The 16,372-nt window shown below is 45.1% G+C and overlaps 1 protein-coding gene across 3 annotated transcripts in view; it reads right to left on the bottom strand.

The window, feature by feature from the left end:
- Positions 1-4,364: 4,364 nt before the first annotated feature.
- The window catches only part of BLACAT1 (BLACAT1 overlapping LEMD1 locus), a 63,149-nt gene continuing 51,141 nt past the window's right edge, over positions 4,365-16,372 (bottom strand). For all 3 annotated transcript variants that reach the window (XM_073319781.1, XM_073319782.1, XM_073319783.1), the window contains exon 3: positions 4,365-14,798. The gene's annotated coding sequence lies outside the window, so the exon portion shown is untranslated. The remainder of the gene's footprint in view (positions 14,799-16,372) is intronic.

Raw genomic sequence — 16,372 nt, 5'->3', positions numbered from 1 at the left:
TCCCAACCTCACACCTGAGCCTCTCGCGCTCCCGGCCACCCCAGCAGGCTGCTGCGCGCTCCCGTGGCGGCCCTCACCTCGGTCTCCCCGCCGGACGCCGACGGAGACAGCGATAGCTCCCCCGCGTCATCCTCCCACGGCCAGGCTGGGGCCCACCCAGCCGCCTTCAAACCGCCCGCCGGGCCGCCTCGCAGCCAACCACCGCCCGGCCACGCCCCTGTGGGCGGTACCAATTCCCTGTGTCGGTGCCGCGGGAGGGGGGGTCAGCGGGCGCAACCACTCGCACATCTCATAGGGTCATACCACCGACAACTCCCGGGAGGGGATCTGCCTCTCTCTCTTACTCCACAGGACTACACCATTCCCATGCAACCTCAGACATAAAGGGACAGGACATGCCCAGCCAGGGTTGGAGCTGTATTAGGTGCACTGAGTTTTCTCAGACATCAGTTCTCAGCTCAAGCTGAAATCTCTGGGTTTAATATTAACTATTATTATTATTACATTTAGTATTATGTAATATTTAAATCACTATTGTACTTTAGCATTTTAAAGCCCTTATACATTATAGTATTTAACATTTATTCTTACACGTTGGACTATTAACTAATCAGTTAATCTGATATCTCCTTTCATAATGTCCATCTCTTTCTTCTTTCTAATGCAGGATCGTACTATATGATTATCTCACTCATTCCACTTGTCTCAGTTTGACATTCCTGCAAATAATATTATTCCCCCTTCAACCTCATCTTCCTCTCAGTAAATTCAAACCCCACTTTAAACTTAAGCCTGTCATCTCGTGTAGTTTGTTGATCAGGCTGGCTTCTGTGGAGAGTGGGAGGTGTTACATTGTCTGGTCTGGTTGATATAATGAGGGGTACAAGAACAAAGTGACTCCTGACAGCAGTCTGAAACCTACCCAGACTGGAACTGAGGAATGTCCTATAGGTGGCACTGTCTCACCCTGTCTCTCAGCCTGTCTTCAGCCCACACAGAATCAGGCAATGAAGAATGCAAAAGGAAAAAAGGTTTCAGAGTAACAGCCGTGTTAGTCTGTATTCGCAAAAAGAAAAGGAGTACTTGGTTAGTCTCTAAGGTGCCACAAGTACTCCTTTTCTTTTTAAAAGGAAAAAAGCAGAACATGCCATTCACATATTTACATCAATACTGTCAAAACAGTTATTTTTAAGCTGGGCACATCTTGCTGCTGATTTAAAACTAACCAGAATGGCTGCATCATTCCTGGAGGAGCTCTGGGTTACAGCAGCATTGGTAGAAAAGAAAGAACAGCCCCCAGATGCCCCAGCATTTGCAGGGTGGGTTGGATGAGAGTCCCCCGATCCAAACCCACGAGTGGGTGGTTCTGGGATGAATCCCAGCCAGAAAGGACCTATTTTTGCAAGCTGCAAGGTGACAGAAATCGCACCGATCTTCTGAGGTTTACATCATTTTGGGCCACACTCCTGCCCAAGCAGTTATGATATTTCAGTCCTGTTGAACCCTAACCTAACCCGTGGGCCTTGAACACCAAGCCCCAGACAAATCCAGATCCAAGCACCATCCATAACAAATCAATTGTCTTTCTCATTTCAATCTTGTTTTTCAAAGGCAATTTCTCAACATCTCTGTGGTAGCTTCCTGTATTGACTGTTTGCTTCTGAATATGTCCGCAGAATGATCTACCTTTCCAGTTGTCAGGGCCATAGGTGCTGGAACTAGCAGTGCCGGGGGGATGCTGCTGTACCCCCTGGCTTGAAGTGGTTTCCATTATATAGAGGGTTTATAGTTTGGTTCAATGGCTCTCAGCACCCCTGACTGTATAAATTGTTCCAGCACCCCTGGTAAGGGCTGTTTCAGTGGGAATCTTTCCATTGACTTGGATAGGATTCAGATCAGGTCACCAGTGCATTGTACAGTGGAGACTGCACCAAGATTCACCTTTTGTAGGCCATGTCCAAGTTCTTCTCACATCACCAAAGTTTCCTGTACAATTTACTCAGCCTTTAAAGACCTACCTTTACTAGGTGGCTAGTTTTTGCTAGACCCCTGCCTTTAGAGAGAAGCAGCATGGAGTACTAGATGGTGTAACAGACTGGCACGCAGGAGACTTGTGTTTTAGTCCTGGTTCTGCCACTAGCCTGCTGAGGGACCTTGGGCAAGTCACTTTACTTGCTCTGTGCCTCAGTTTCCCCATCTGTAAAATGGGGATGATGATACTGACCTGCTTTGGGATCTAGATATTTTTATTCTTTGAAACGAGTGACACTTGGCAGGATCCTTATTTGTCTTGCTGCAAGTCCTGCTACTCTATTTTTAGCTCTTCTTATTTTTAGCTCATCACCTCCATATTGGTGCACATAACAAAATTAATGTGGTGGGGGTGGAGCTGAGGGGTTGGGAGTATGGGAGGGGACTCAGGGCTGGGGCAGAGAGTTGGGGTGTGGGGGTGAGGGCTCTGGCTGGGGGTGAGGGCTCTTGGGTGGAGCCAGGGATGAGGGGTTCAGGGTGAGGGAGGGGGCTCATGGCTGGCACAGAGGGTTGGGTGTGTCGGGGGGGATGAGGTGCTCTGGCTGGAGATGCAGGCTCTGGGGTGGGGCTGGGGATGAGGGGTTTGGGGTGCAGGCTGCCCCGGGGCTACAGCGGGGAGAGAGGACTCCCCCCAGCTCACTCTCCCTGCAGCAGCACCTTGTCTTGGGGGGGGAGAGGCAGCAGCTCTGGGGCTGGGACTGCAGGATAGGCGCCTCCTCCCTGGCTGTAGTAGGTCCGGGCTGGGCTGGGTTGGGGCTGGGGGAGGGTTGAGGTGCGGCCTCCTGCAACTTTCACAATAAAGAGATGAGCTGTAGCTCACGAAAGCTCATGCTCAAATAAATTGGTTAGTCTCTAAGGTGCCACAAGTACTCCTTTTCTTTTTACAATAAAGAGATTGTACTTCAGTACTTGCATGAGGTGAATTGAAAACTACGATTTCTTTGTAATTTTTACAGTGCAAATATTTTTAATAATAAATAATAGAAAGTGAGCACTGTATACGTTGTATTCTGTGTTGTAATTGAAATCAATATATTTGAAAATGTAGAAAAACGTCCAAAAATATTTAATAAATTTCAATTGGTATTCTATTGTTTAACAGTGTGGTTACAAGTGCAATTAATAGATATACCTTTTTTAATTGCGATTAATTTTTTGAGTTAACCACGTGAGTTAATTGTGATTAATCAACAGCCCTATTTATTATTTATTTGTGTTGCAGTAATGCCTAAAAGCCCCAGTCATAGACCATGCCTCCATTGTGCTAGGCGCTGTTCTAACGCAGAACAAAAAATAGCCATTGACACATCCAAAATGGCTATAAAATGCTACCTGACTGGAATTCTCCACTCACAGAAGGGCTGATCCAAAGGCCAACATAATTCAGTGAGCTTTGGATCAGGCCTTTATGTCACTGCTGCCGTTTTACACCCGCTTTGCACAAAATAAATGGTTAAAGAAGGTACAAGACAATGGAGAATCAGGCACAGGGAGTTTCCAAAGTATCTGGGGGCTTGGGAAGGGGACAGGCCTTTCTGAGCCTCAGATGCCCCAATATGCATGGAGAAACCCCACAGATCGGGAGGCATCCTTGCAAGAGTAGAACTTCTGTAGAAGTCTCCTGGGGTCCCTTGTTCGCTGTGGCAGTACAGTTCCCTCAGGATCCAAAACAGCCATTTCCAAAATGTCTCCAGTTTTGCACCGCTCTACCAAATACACAGCATGTGAAGGGGTGTTTCTTTGCACAACTTGGCCTATATACATAACAAAGGGTGCAACCTCTAGATTTAATGAGGAGTCCTTGTGGCACCTTAGAGACTAACAAATGTATTTGGGCATAAGCTTTCGTGGGCTAGAAAGTGGGTTCTAGCCCACGAAAGCTTATGCCCAAATACATTTGTTAGTCTCTAAGGTGCCACAAGGACTCCTCGGTTTTTTTGCTTATACAGACTAACATGGTAACCACTGAAACCTGTCTAGATTTTTTGCGAATACAGACAAACACGGCTGTTACTCTGAAACCTCTAGATTTAATGTTATCTGCCGTTAAGTTGATTGAGTGACACCTTATTTGTTTTCATGAGAGTCAGGATAATAAGGAACAATTGATCAATTTTGATCGTAATCTTAATGACCCCATTTGCACTCTCTTTAAATGTTCTCCTTTCAGCCTTACTCTTTATATTCTCTTTCCCACCATCTGTAAGTGCCATGTTTGTACTCCTTTTGCTTGGCAATGTTTGCAATAGCCTGTTGGTGTAGATTCATTGACCTCAGTAATAATAAAGAAGTATCAACAACATGGAAAATGTAACTCATCTACTGCAAAGGGATATTATAAAGACTCTTTATTACAGCAATTAACATACCTGCTTTCCTAGTCATGCTTTTACAGTTAGAACAAGAAAGTGCTTACTCCAGGTGCATAGATTTCAGAGACATACAAAAGAACAGAAATAAAGCCAGTTAGCCGCTTCCAAAAATGGAACTAGTCAATCAAGAAAATTAATCAGCGGGAGACAGATCAATAGGCAGGTATTTCAGTGCAAGATACAGACATGATATGCATCTATAATTTATAATACATTCTTGTAAACTAGATATGTTACACCAGAAGTCACTGGGCTACATGTATATATAGCCCTAGGATAGCTATTAAGTGTATAAAGAAAATCACCTTGGTCATCATCACACGTGAGAGTTTTATTGATCTGATTCCAGGACAGTTTTCCTAGCCCAGCTACCAATGTTGGAGTGAGTAAGCCGGATCCTCTGCTACATTGATTTACACCAGCTGAGGATCTGGCCCTGTGTTTCTATGGCATCAATGCTGCAAAGTATCCTCAGTACTTCCTGCAAGATACAGAGTATGCCTTCAGCTCCCGTTGAAGTCAGTGGGAGCTGAGAGGCAAGCAGCACCTTGCAGAAGACATTCAGCCCTTTGCAGGATCAGATAGTCTATGAAGGGTGGCTTGCACAGCACCATTGCCCTACGAGAATTTTCCACCCCACAAGGTTTGTGTGATCTGTATGAAGGGTGTATAAGGTTAGGGTATTCAAAAAATACCGTACAAGGTATACATGCATAATTTTAATCAAGTCATACCAAGTACGTGGGAAAATACCATCAAGGCCTCAGTCCTGCAATGTGATGTATGTGGGTGAACTTTTGTGCCAGTATTATTGTGCCACTGAAGTCAATGGGGCTCTGCATGTGTGCAAAGGTCTGCCCCGTTACATTGCATTGCAAGTCTGGGACCTAAATAATTTCTGCAGATGTGATTTTTTTTAAGAAAACCTCAAGGAAACAGATCCTCTATCCCGCTACATTTATTTCATATTGCATATTGAATCTGGCTGAAGAATGCTAAGCCACTGTCACTCATTAAAATGCGGCGTGATAATTAATCATACACATTTGTTTCTCAGTCCTGTTTAAAAAGCCTCCAGCTTCAAACATGAATGAAATCCTAGAAAACAAAGTCATTGTTTGGGGATTTTTAATGATTGCATTCTCACAGGCATTGATTTAATTTCCAAATACTGCCAATGTATGTCTGGGACAGGGATTAAGCAAGCAGCTTGAGAAAGGAGAAAGCAAAACATGTCATGTACCAAAAATACTCTTTATCTCCAGACATCTATAAAATCTATACTCTAAAGCGTGTGCTCTAAAAATTATTACAAATATTTTTCTTAGATAGGAAATATAATAGTAAGTGAATAATCTACTCTGCATGTTTATATACTCTCCTATTAACAAGTTTCACATTTATTTTTCTTCTTAAATACAGTACTTTACAAGAAGTTTGCATGGCTTTTAAAAGACACTAATTTACCATGCATTAATACATGAGGCTGACCGGGTCCTCTGTCTTTCCAAAGTAGAGAAAAGTCATTTATTGGCATCTTGAAAAACAAACTAAAAATAGCTGGTTTCTATGGCTACTGAGGCTGGGAGACTCCTGAGGAACATGTCTGGTTAGGTCCCTTTATGATAGAATCCAGACAGTGAAAGAAAAAAGGACAACAGGGAGACACTTAACCCATTGAAAAGACAGTCCTGTACCTTTAAATGTGTGGGTAACTGTACATTTCACTGAAGAACAATGGGGTTACATTAGGGGTGAATTAGGCCCATTGTATTTTAGGATCCAATCCAGCAAAGCTTTTTAGCACAAGCTTAAATTTATGCATATGCTTTGCTGGGTGAGTCAGGGCCTTAGTGTTGCATTTTCTGTGACTATATCCTTGCTTTGTTCTGCTTTTTGTTGACATGCCTTTACACTAGAGATGGGTCTGAGGCCCCCCCAACATCCCCAAACTTGGTGGAAGTTTTGGGGTGCTTGGATCCAAGGGGTTGGTTCAGGCCCATCTCTGTACTACACATATTTTTTTGGAGACATTTGAACACACAGACAGACTCTCTGCATTTACCAGCATAAATGAGAGTGAAATGTGACCCTATATATAAATCTGTACATATAATAAACTTCATAGTGAGGATTGTTTGATTATCAGTGGTTTAAGTCCACGAGTATGTTACCCATGTGGTCACCCTGCTTTACAAAGTGGCTGTGCAAATTATATACAGATACATTCAATAAATATACATTGCATTTAACCAACTGTCTTTTTACTCTTAAAGAAGAGATGCAAATAATGGTCCGGATCCTGCAGTTCTTGTTCAGGGAAAAATTCCTGTTTAGCTCAACAGAAAGGACTGCAAGATACGGACCAGGAAGGCTATTCTGCTGACGAGTGGGGATGGGGGAATGTGGGGGAGAGGAGGGCAGGGAGATTTTCTGAAGTGACGAGTGATTCTGAATGCCCATCTAGAGACACCTTAAGGGAGCCTGATTTTCAGAAAGTGCAGCACATTCACCCTCTGGAACTCAGCACTCCTTAAAGTGACTCAAGTTGGGGACCCAAAATCACTCGTCACTTTTGAAAATATTGGTCAAAAAACTCATTGGGGGACCATGTCAGCTACAGTTAGATGGACGGTATCAGATGAGACAGTAGTGTGCAGATGTTTGATTTCTTCACACCTAACTACCCATAGATGTTCCTGTGCATAATCATAAAGAGCAAGATAACTGGGGCCACCAACTCAACATGGGGGAGTAAAGTGCATTTAAAAAACATAATCCTACCATATCACCCTAGAAGTGCAAGAAAGAAAAGGACACCTTTGGTTAGATAATCTTAAAAGAAATTGGATACACACTGGAATGCAGAAATCACTCTGGCCATAATAAACAGAACACTGGTACTTTCCCAGTCCAATTAAATGCCAAAAGCTTGTGTTTGCAAAGTATTCCAGTGCAATGAAGACTTAAATCCTATTGTGGAGTTTACGAAAAAAAAGAGATTCCAACTTGATATATTATAGATACGTGGACTTGTGTATCAGATTAGATTAGGCCAGGGGTTCTCAAACTTCATTGCATCGCGACCCCCTTCTGACAACAAGAATTACTACATGACCCCAGGAGGGAGGACTGAAGCCTGAGCTTGCCTGAGCCCAGCTGTCCCAGGTCGGGAGGGCCAAAGAATGAGCTCCACCGTTCTGGGTAGGGGAGCCAAAGCCCAAGGGCTTCAACCCCAGGTGGGGGTCCTGTGACCTGACCCCCACCACTAAGTGATGAAGTCCTCAGGCTTTAGCCCTGCATGGTGGGACTTGGTGTTGGGCTTCGGTCCCTAGCCCCTGCAAGTATAACACCAGCCCTGGCGACCTGATTAAAACGGGGTCGCAACCCACTCTGGGGTCCTGCCCACAGATTAAGAAATGCTGGATTAGGCTAGATCCCTGTTCTTTTTGCACATCTTCAGTAAGACTTTCAGGAATATGTTACACGACAAGAGTTCAAGCCGCAGCTTTTTTCTGGGCTTCACTCTTTGTGCATGTTCTGTACCCTTCCAACTCACTGCACAAATATTTCCTTCATCTTAAATAAATGCAGTGAAAGTTCCCTTGGCAAGACCACATCTGTCAAGAGATCATCTGCTGCTGATAAAAAACAGAACAACTTGGGATGAAACCCCACCACTCACACACACACACACAATTTTTTGGTCCCCTACCCACTTATTGTCATGCAAATAAACATCTGGAGACTCTCTGACTCCAAAGTAGGCCAATATTCACAAAGAGGGTACACTGCCTCTGTTGGAAGTTAGCCCAAGGCAACACTCTGGTTATTTTGATCATTAAAGCTGTTTCCCCCTTGACTACACCATCAGCACTACTGCAGACGCTCTACTGTCAAGATCAAGCAATGCTGGTTTCCTTTTAATTGCAACACATTTTGGGCCCGATCCTCAGCTCTAGTAAATTGGTGTAATTGGAGCTGTGCTGATTTATACCAGTGGAGCGTCTGGCCCTTTAACTTAAATACATTTTGCCAGCTGCCCAGAAAGGATTGGATGGGGAAAGGGGGCTGCATATTTGGTTTCCTAAATTCCCATGAGTCCACCACCTTGCTAAATTCATAGGTCCCCACTGGGTCATCTGAAAAGCTGGTCTTGGGGAAGGGTGGCAGGTGGCCAGTGGGGTGGGTAGCAATGGAGTTGCACACCTCAGTGCTTGCTGCATTGCAGAGATGAGCAGATTTGCCTGTTTCAGAAATATCCTTCCATTCTCATTTAGAGAAACTTGGATGGTTTCCTTCACTGTAATAGGATTAAAGATGGATTATTTCTGGTGGGAACAAATGCATCTTTGAGGAGCATAACATTCATTTTCTGAGGAACAATGATGGTAGCTAGCATAGCACACTTCTCTTTGAAACTGTTCCGGGGAGTTATGTTACAGTTAAGACTCCTGTTATAATGGGGAGAATTATACACAGACTTCAGCATGGATGGGATTGATATTAAAGCAACTGTCATAAAAAGGGAGAAATAACCTTACATTTCTACAGCACCCTTTTCACCCAAAGGATCCAAAAGAGCTTCACAGGGACAACTGGGAGTCAGGACACCTGGGTTATTTTCCTGCCTCTGCCACTGACTCCCTGGGTGGCTTTGGGCAGGTTACGTCTCTGCTCTGAGCCGCAGTTTCCCCCTCAGTACCATGGAGGCAATGATGCTTCCCTTCCTTTGTAAAGTGCTTTGAGATTTATAGATGAATAGCTCTGTATTAGTTTATCATTATTGTTAATTTAGTAGTGGTAGTAGTAAGATTTGTATTTCTATAGCACCACTGAAATGCAGTCACCTCTGACATGGAAAGGTGGAAGCCAGATGGACAAGCAGCATAAAGCATGTTACACAAGTATGGGAACAAGGGAAATTCTGGGCACTGAAGCAAAATGCTTCTTATATAGACATAAAAAATGCCAGGGCTTGTGCAAGTATGTGGGTGAGGAAGAGAAAGGGAGAGGGGGAGCTCATTTGTACTTTGACAAGAGCTGTTAGCTTTCCAGCTTTCACAGTTTTGGAAGAGTCCGGTGTCCGAATAAAATGCTGCCACTGGGGGAAAAAAATCTAACTTTTTGCCCACTGCAAACTTGTCATGTGGAAGTTAGTTGGCAGCACCCGCAATCAGCCTGGGCAATTAGCAAAGAGCAAACTGCTTGGAAGTTCAGACTATTGACAGGTTTGCTGCAGAAAATCACGGTGCTGGAGCCTGGTGGGAATGAATTTGTGGATGAAGGAACCTTCAGCCATCAACCTAGAGGTCAAGTCATTATGATAGAAGAATCAAAAAGCACCACGAGGCATTTATGAGCACCACAGGGGTCAAGCCAGGAGCAAATGATTTTGCTTGGAGCCACTGTGGATAACATATTATCACTTTGGGAGCTATCTATCCACATACATGGAAAGTTCTCTTTAAAAATAATTGCACCTTGAGCACCTTGAGCTTTTAAACATTCATACTGTACTTGTGTAATTTATTGCATTTTCAGTTTTATATATATATATATATATGTATGTATGTATGTGTGTGTCTGTCTCTGTATATTTTACATACTGTATTCATCCATGCCTACCTAGGAAGCTCTTTGCTGGAGGCAGGTGCAATTCTAGAGGTGAGATAAATTCAGCAGCCATATGGTGGTCTACAATATACATTCAATAGGTTACCGTATTGTCCTGGAAAGATCCCCCTTCTGCTTCCAGACCAGATTTTGGAACAACCACAGTGGAGAGAAAACCTCTGAAGCACCCATACCAGTTTTTACGTAAGACCCATTTCAGGAGCATTTAATTAGTACTATATAAACCTCCAGCCAAGCTGGATACATTCAATAAAGCTGTTAGCTCTTTACAGAGTCTCAGGGTGTGTGTATTAATTTTGGAACCTTAACTATGAAGCCGTGATGGCTGCATAATCAAAGGCTCATAGCAGCCTAGGTTCCACAACGGTAACCTTGGCTATTCACCGAGTGCTCCATTAAACAATTAAAAACTCACCGCTCAGGAGAAAACATTAATATTCTTAGTTTACATGGGGTCCAACTCACTAAAAAGGAAACCGACTGTGATCACCTGCAAATCTCCTGCCTCTGACTTCGACCCAAAGGAATTTGAAAGGTCTCAGGGACTTGCAGCCAACTGATCTTCAGTTGGTACAACCTCCTGCTGCCAGAATGGCTGCTATAGCTTACAGCTGTGATGAGCAGGGGCTGTACCCACACAGACACTGGTCCTAAATAGGGATTGAATTTGTGTCCATCAGCACCAAATGCACAAGTCTCTGCCACTTGCACTAAAGAGGTAGCTCTTCTTGCTCTGTGTAAGTAGAAGGCCAGTAAAGATAGTCTCTGGTATCCATGGAGAGCTATAACTGCTAACAGTGTGTTACACAATCAGCTGAGCATGAGGTGATGAGCTGACCTTGATGAAAATGAATGGGGATGAGTCAAAACAACTACCCCCACCTTGCTCAGTGCAGAAAACAGAGTAAAAGTTCACAGGCTGCCAAGCACTTCTTGCTGTGCAGAAACTCCGAACTGTGATAGGAAATATTCAGCTGTATCCTGGCTTTGGATACATATATTGGGCTCCCACTGGCATCAGTGGGAGCTGCGCAGGCATGTCCCTACCCAGAATAGGGCTGTAGCCGGCTTTCTTTAGAAATCATGTTTCCTATTGCTGCCAACTTGTGATATTGGCATCTAGAGATGCTCAGTGACAGGATTCGTCCTCTGCATCACTTTTCCTTCTGCTTTATTATGGGGTCAATGATTGGAAAGAATTTTAGGGCCAAATCCTGAAGTCTTTACTCAGGCAAAACACCCAGTCAAGGGGCAATATCCTGAGGGATGCTGAGCACCTTCGGCTCTCTCTGCAGCCAATGGAATTTGAAAATGCTCCATTCCAGTGAGGCATTGACCCAGTGAAAGCTTTTCCTGGGTGAGAGACCCCAAGATTTGGCCTGTAATGTTTAATATTTAAACATGACCATTTGCTAAACCTCCTAGGAGATTTAGATACCCAAACTAAGCCTAAAATTCAGCCTTCTGCTAAACTTATTGCCACCATTGGAATGAGATGAAAATGAGCCCAACAGCCTCCAGTGATGGGCTTCTGTAATGCATCAAGCAGTAGCAAAATGGTCACCATCACAAGTTGGCTCAGCCATGCCAAAGTTCGCTGAGAAAAAAAAACATCTGGGCCATATATATCTGGAGTGTGACCCCAATGCTTTCAGTGTTGGGTCCTTTCCCAATGCTTGATCCTTCATGTGCATGAACCAGACAGCAGCTTGTGTGAGTATCTTCTTCATGCTCCATGGGGAAAATACAGTGCTTCTCAGCATGTGAACTTTCCAGACTGACTCACTAAGCAAGATCAGGTGCAGTTGGACTCCTTGCTATGGTCTGCTACCAGCTGTTTCGTGTTTGAAATGTTTGAAGTGACTCAACCATCTCCTAGAGCAACCCCGACTACTGGCACCCGACAAAGATTATTTTAAAGCCGCTTAGTTCGTTGCTCTTCTTATACCCCAGGAGATGATCTCATGTGTCTCCTTTTATTGGTCATCCTTGCTGGGCAGAGGTTTCATGCTAAACCCTTTGGATAAGACAATAAAATAATGGCCCTGTTGGTTTTGGTAGCCGGCCAAGCTAGCAAATTTTCCCAAAAGGAGAGCTTGTCACCAGCACACACAGCTCTGTTTGTCAAGCGTAAATCCGGTCTGGCAGCAGCGGTCTGAGCACTGGAAAGGTCAGTGTGTTTTATAAGTGGGGGAAAGGATTTGTTTTCTGAGTTAGCTCAACTTATTCTTCTTGGGGCCAGATCCTCAGCTGGTGTAAATCTGCATAGCTCCACTGAAGTCAGCGAGTCTCCTCTGATTTACACTGGTCACAGATCTGGCCCCTAAAGATTTACCTGTCTGCCCTTCCTAGAGGGGAGCAGAGACAACATTCCTCAGAGACCCTACCGGGCAAGATTTTGCATCAGAGTTACAGCATTAACAATCTCTGGCCCCACCGCCCTAAGGTACTCTGTGCCCCCGCTCCTCCATGTTTGGTCTTTAAATAGAAATGGTGGTTTTGCCCCAATTACTATTTTTTGTTTAATATTAATAACCTACCCAAAGCCTTTGGCTGGCTGCAGTGAAGGCCCATTGACAGTCCCATGCAACGTCATTCACTTGTTCCCCTCCCCAGACCTCATCCACTAGATTTAGCACATGACCTTCTCCCACTACCCATCCTCTGCCCTGATCGATTCTGAGGGCTTGGTTCCATTCTGTGATGGGAATCGGGCCTCAGGAGATGTATCCAGAACTGGTGCAATGGCTTTGCTGAGGGACTTAGAGGAGCAAGTGAATGGAGGTTTTCTGTTACACAGGAAGAGGCAGAGAACCAGCAATTTACCCTAACCAGGAGCATATTAAAGGAGGAGGCACCCCCATTCTCTAGGGGGCCCAAGTGGTCCCCACTGCGTTCAGTACAAAGCAGCTTCTACTCCACACCACTGAACCCTGGAGCAAGAACAAGGCTTTTCCATACAGAGATGACTGGGGCAGGAGGGGGTTCAGGAGGGTTCCCTACAGCCGCCAGCTTTGCAGTACTGGCTTAACCAGCCCTGCCTGAGGCAGCCATTTTGAACCCCTCCCCAGATCTCCACGGCTACCATCGCAGCCTGTCATGCTGACAGCCTGCCTTTCTGACTCTGTCATGCACCCAGCTCAGGCCTTGCCACCAGTTCTCGAAAGCCACAGCAGCTGCAGTTTATTCTGACTGAAAGGGCTACAAATACTGTGTGACCATCCTCACTAGGTATTCCCTCCTAGTCACTGCCATCGAAAGAGCAAACCCCTAGGAGTCTCAGGGGCTGCACATTTTGGAGGTCGCAGCAAAGGATTCAGGAGTGAAGGGGTTGAGGCTGCCTGAATTAACCAGAGCTGGGTCTGAGTGGCTAAATTTGGGTCTGGATTTCCAGTGCCATAAGGCTGCCGGTGTTTGGAGCTGAGGGTTGGGTTCTCCAACACTACCACAAGAAGATCTTCCTGAGTGAGGTCCTGATCCAAACCCACTGAAATCAAAGGAAAGGTTTCTACTGACCTCAGTGTTCTTTGGATCAGGCCGTGAAATAGATGTATTTTCTGGGATCCACAGTGACAACTGCTGGGGCTACTTTAGTGTACCTGAAGAGGACAGTCTGTCTGCAACACCTCCTGAAAGGCACAGCACCCAGGGAGTTTCCATAGGGCTTTAACAGCAGGAAGGAAAGGCGTGCAGACAAGGAGGGAGAAAACAGGGACAACCTTTGAAACTGTAGCACCACACTAACGCTAATGGCTATGCCTGGATTAGGTGAGGCAGTGGCAGCAATAAAGGTTAATTATTTGAACACTGGCATTTTCCAGACTGTCAGCTGCATGAATTTTTTTGAGAACATGGGCTCTTATCCTGGGGGTTGTGACCTACAGCATGTACATGAACAGGTGTCAGAGGGTCATGGCCATTCTGCCTTTCCCAGGTTGCTAAATGGCTAGATTGGAAGAGGGCACCCATTATGGGAAAAATGGAGAACCACGGGAGGATGCATACATACTAGAGATAGACCTGAGCTCCAAAGCTGAGATCTGAGTCGCAGTTCCAAACTTTTCTCCACATAAAGTTCAGGGATTTTGATTCAAGCCCATTATAGAAAAGGGGCCAAATGCAAAATTCACTTCCCATAGTTAATATAGACACATAAGGGGCATGAGTCTGCTCTCCCACTGGGCTAACACCATAGACTTCAGTGGAGTGACTCCTGATTTGCACCCGTGCGAGAGGGAGCAGAATCAAAGTCCAGTGTGTTTGCACCACTTCCTAAGGGTTTCTCCATGCTGTCATCTAGCACATCTGAACACAAAATGTCTCAGAGGCATTAGGAACTGCTTCTTGTAGACACAGACATTCACCTGGGAGATACTAAAAAAACTCTACAGCTTGTTCATTTTCAGCTGACAGTGCAGCAGTGAGACAACTTAAAAACACAGAGCCAATTCCTGCTGCCCACTTACTCCAGGGAAACTGAGGGCAGGACTTGGCTCTTGATTTGGAAATCTCTTTCAGAGTTTGTCCATGGGGACATATTCGAGCAAGACAAGGACAGCTTTCTCATGAATGAAACTTTTACCCAGCAAAGGGACAAATTCTCTCTCTGCCGCGGATAGCTGTGGGGTCCAAGGCCAAGCACCTTTGAGACTGGGGATCTGTGCTGAACCACCCTAGCACCCAGGATAATGCCTGTTTGTGGCTCTTCTGTAAGGGTCATTTCTGAGTTTCAGCTTTTTTTCCAAGCCAGGCAAGTCTCTAGGAAAGAAGAAGGAAGAGAAAGAAAATGAGAGAAGTTGCAGGATAAACGTGTGAACACGAATTAACCAGCTCCCTCCGCCTTCTCCTCAGCCTGCTGCTGACATCGATGAGCGAGCCCATCATTCACATCCCAGGCGCACCTCCTCCTGCCAGGACACCTTCCCGAGCTCATCTATCAAGTGCTGTGGGAGGGCTGTACTGAGCAAGACAGCCTGCCCCTTGGGAATGTTGCACTGATGTTGACTTCCCGTTTCCCCTCCCTTGCCCCAGTCACAGCTATTGTTGCTAACGGGGGCTGTGTGTTGATGGTTAGATGATCCTGGCTGGAATTCCCTCTGCTACAGTAACCAAGAACATCCTACTAAACTTGAACTAGCTCCCTTCAAGTCCCCTAAGAAGCTGGCTGTCCTCTTATGGATGCCAATGAGGTGTTATACGGGGAAGAGAGGAGGAAACGAAATTTATTCAGGTGCAAAAGACGTTGTATAACCAGAGGTGCTGGAACTAGGGGTGCTGAGGATGCTGGCTCTGTTGCATCCCCTGGCTTGAAGTGGTTTCCTTGATGTACAGGGTTTACAGTTTGATTCAATGGCTCTCAGCACCCCCACTGTACAAACTGTTCCAGCACCCCTGCGTATAACTGACTCCACTTCGAGCAACAGAGCGTTTGAACCCAAGACCTTCAATACTCAAAGCACAAGCTGCTACCACTTAGGCTAAAGGACTAAGCCATTATCTAGGAGCAATAGTAGAATCATAAGCCTCTTATATGGGCCACCCACTAGAAGGGAACAAAGATCTGCAGTCTCCTAGTGGAGGTCACAATTAGAGCTGGTCAAGAATTTCTCAGCAAAACTTCTTTTTTTGTTGAAAAAGGCCGATTTCTCCAAAGCAAAATTGTTCATGAAGTGGTGTGTAAACTCGAAAGCTCATCTCTCTCACCAATAGAAGTTGGTCCAACAGAAGATATTCCCTCACCCAACTTTTTCATGAAACTGGGTCAGTTTCGACAAATCTCCTGACTCAAAAATGTTTGGAAAAAAGTTTTGGCTTTTCAAAGGAAACCACGTTTTATACAGAAATTTTAGTAAATTTAGACCCCCCCAAAAAAAAAAGCTTAAAGGGGAAAGACTCAAAATGGAAACAAAACATTACAATTGATCCAAACTGTTTCCCCTGCGCACATCAAGTGTTTCAGTTAGTGGAAGTTTTTGAGATTTCAATTTGTCATCCGGATTCAGGACATGAAAGCATTTTGCAATTTCAAAAGTTCTCACTGGACAGGAACCCTGTTTCCTGCGGCCCTAGTTATACTTGGAGGATTAACTATCGACAGTCAAGCATAGGAAACTCAGCTTTGCTTTTAGGAGTTAAATGAACATGCTGGTCTTCCTGTCCCAGGGTTTGGAGCATCACTCCTGTGACTCCCTTCTCTCCCCTCACCCCCCGATCTGCGCACCCTCCGGTACAGCAGGGGAGCAAAATAAGCAAGGGACACAGATGTGATGGGTGCCTCATCATGGCTACAGAGGTCAGAGAGCAGAAATGGGACTGATTCCCCCTGAGGTGGG

This window comes from Lepidochelys kempii, chromosome 21 (assembly GCF_965140265.1).
Source record: "Lepidochelys kempii isolate rLepKem1 chromosome 21, rLepKem1.hap2, whole genome shotgun sequence".
Taxonomy (NCBI): Eukaryota; Metazoa; Chordata; order Testudines; family Cheloniidae; genus Lepidochelys; species Lepidochelys kempii.
The sequence above is the reverse complement of the archived record's forward strand: the minus strand, read 5'-3'. Positions and strand labels throughout refer to the sequence as shown.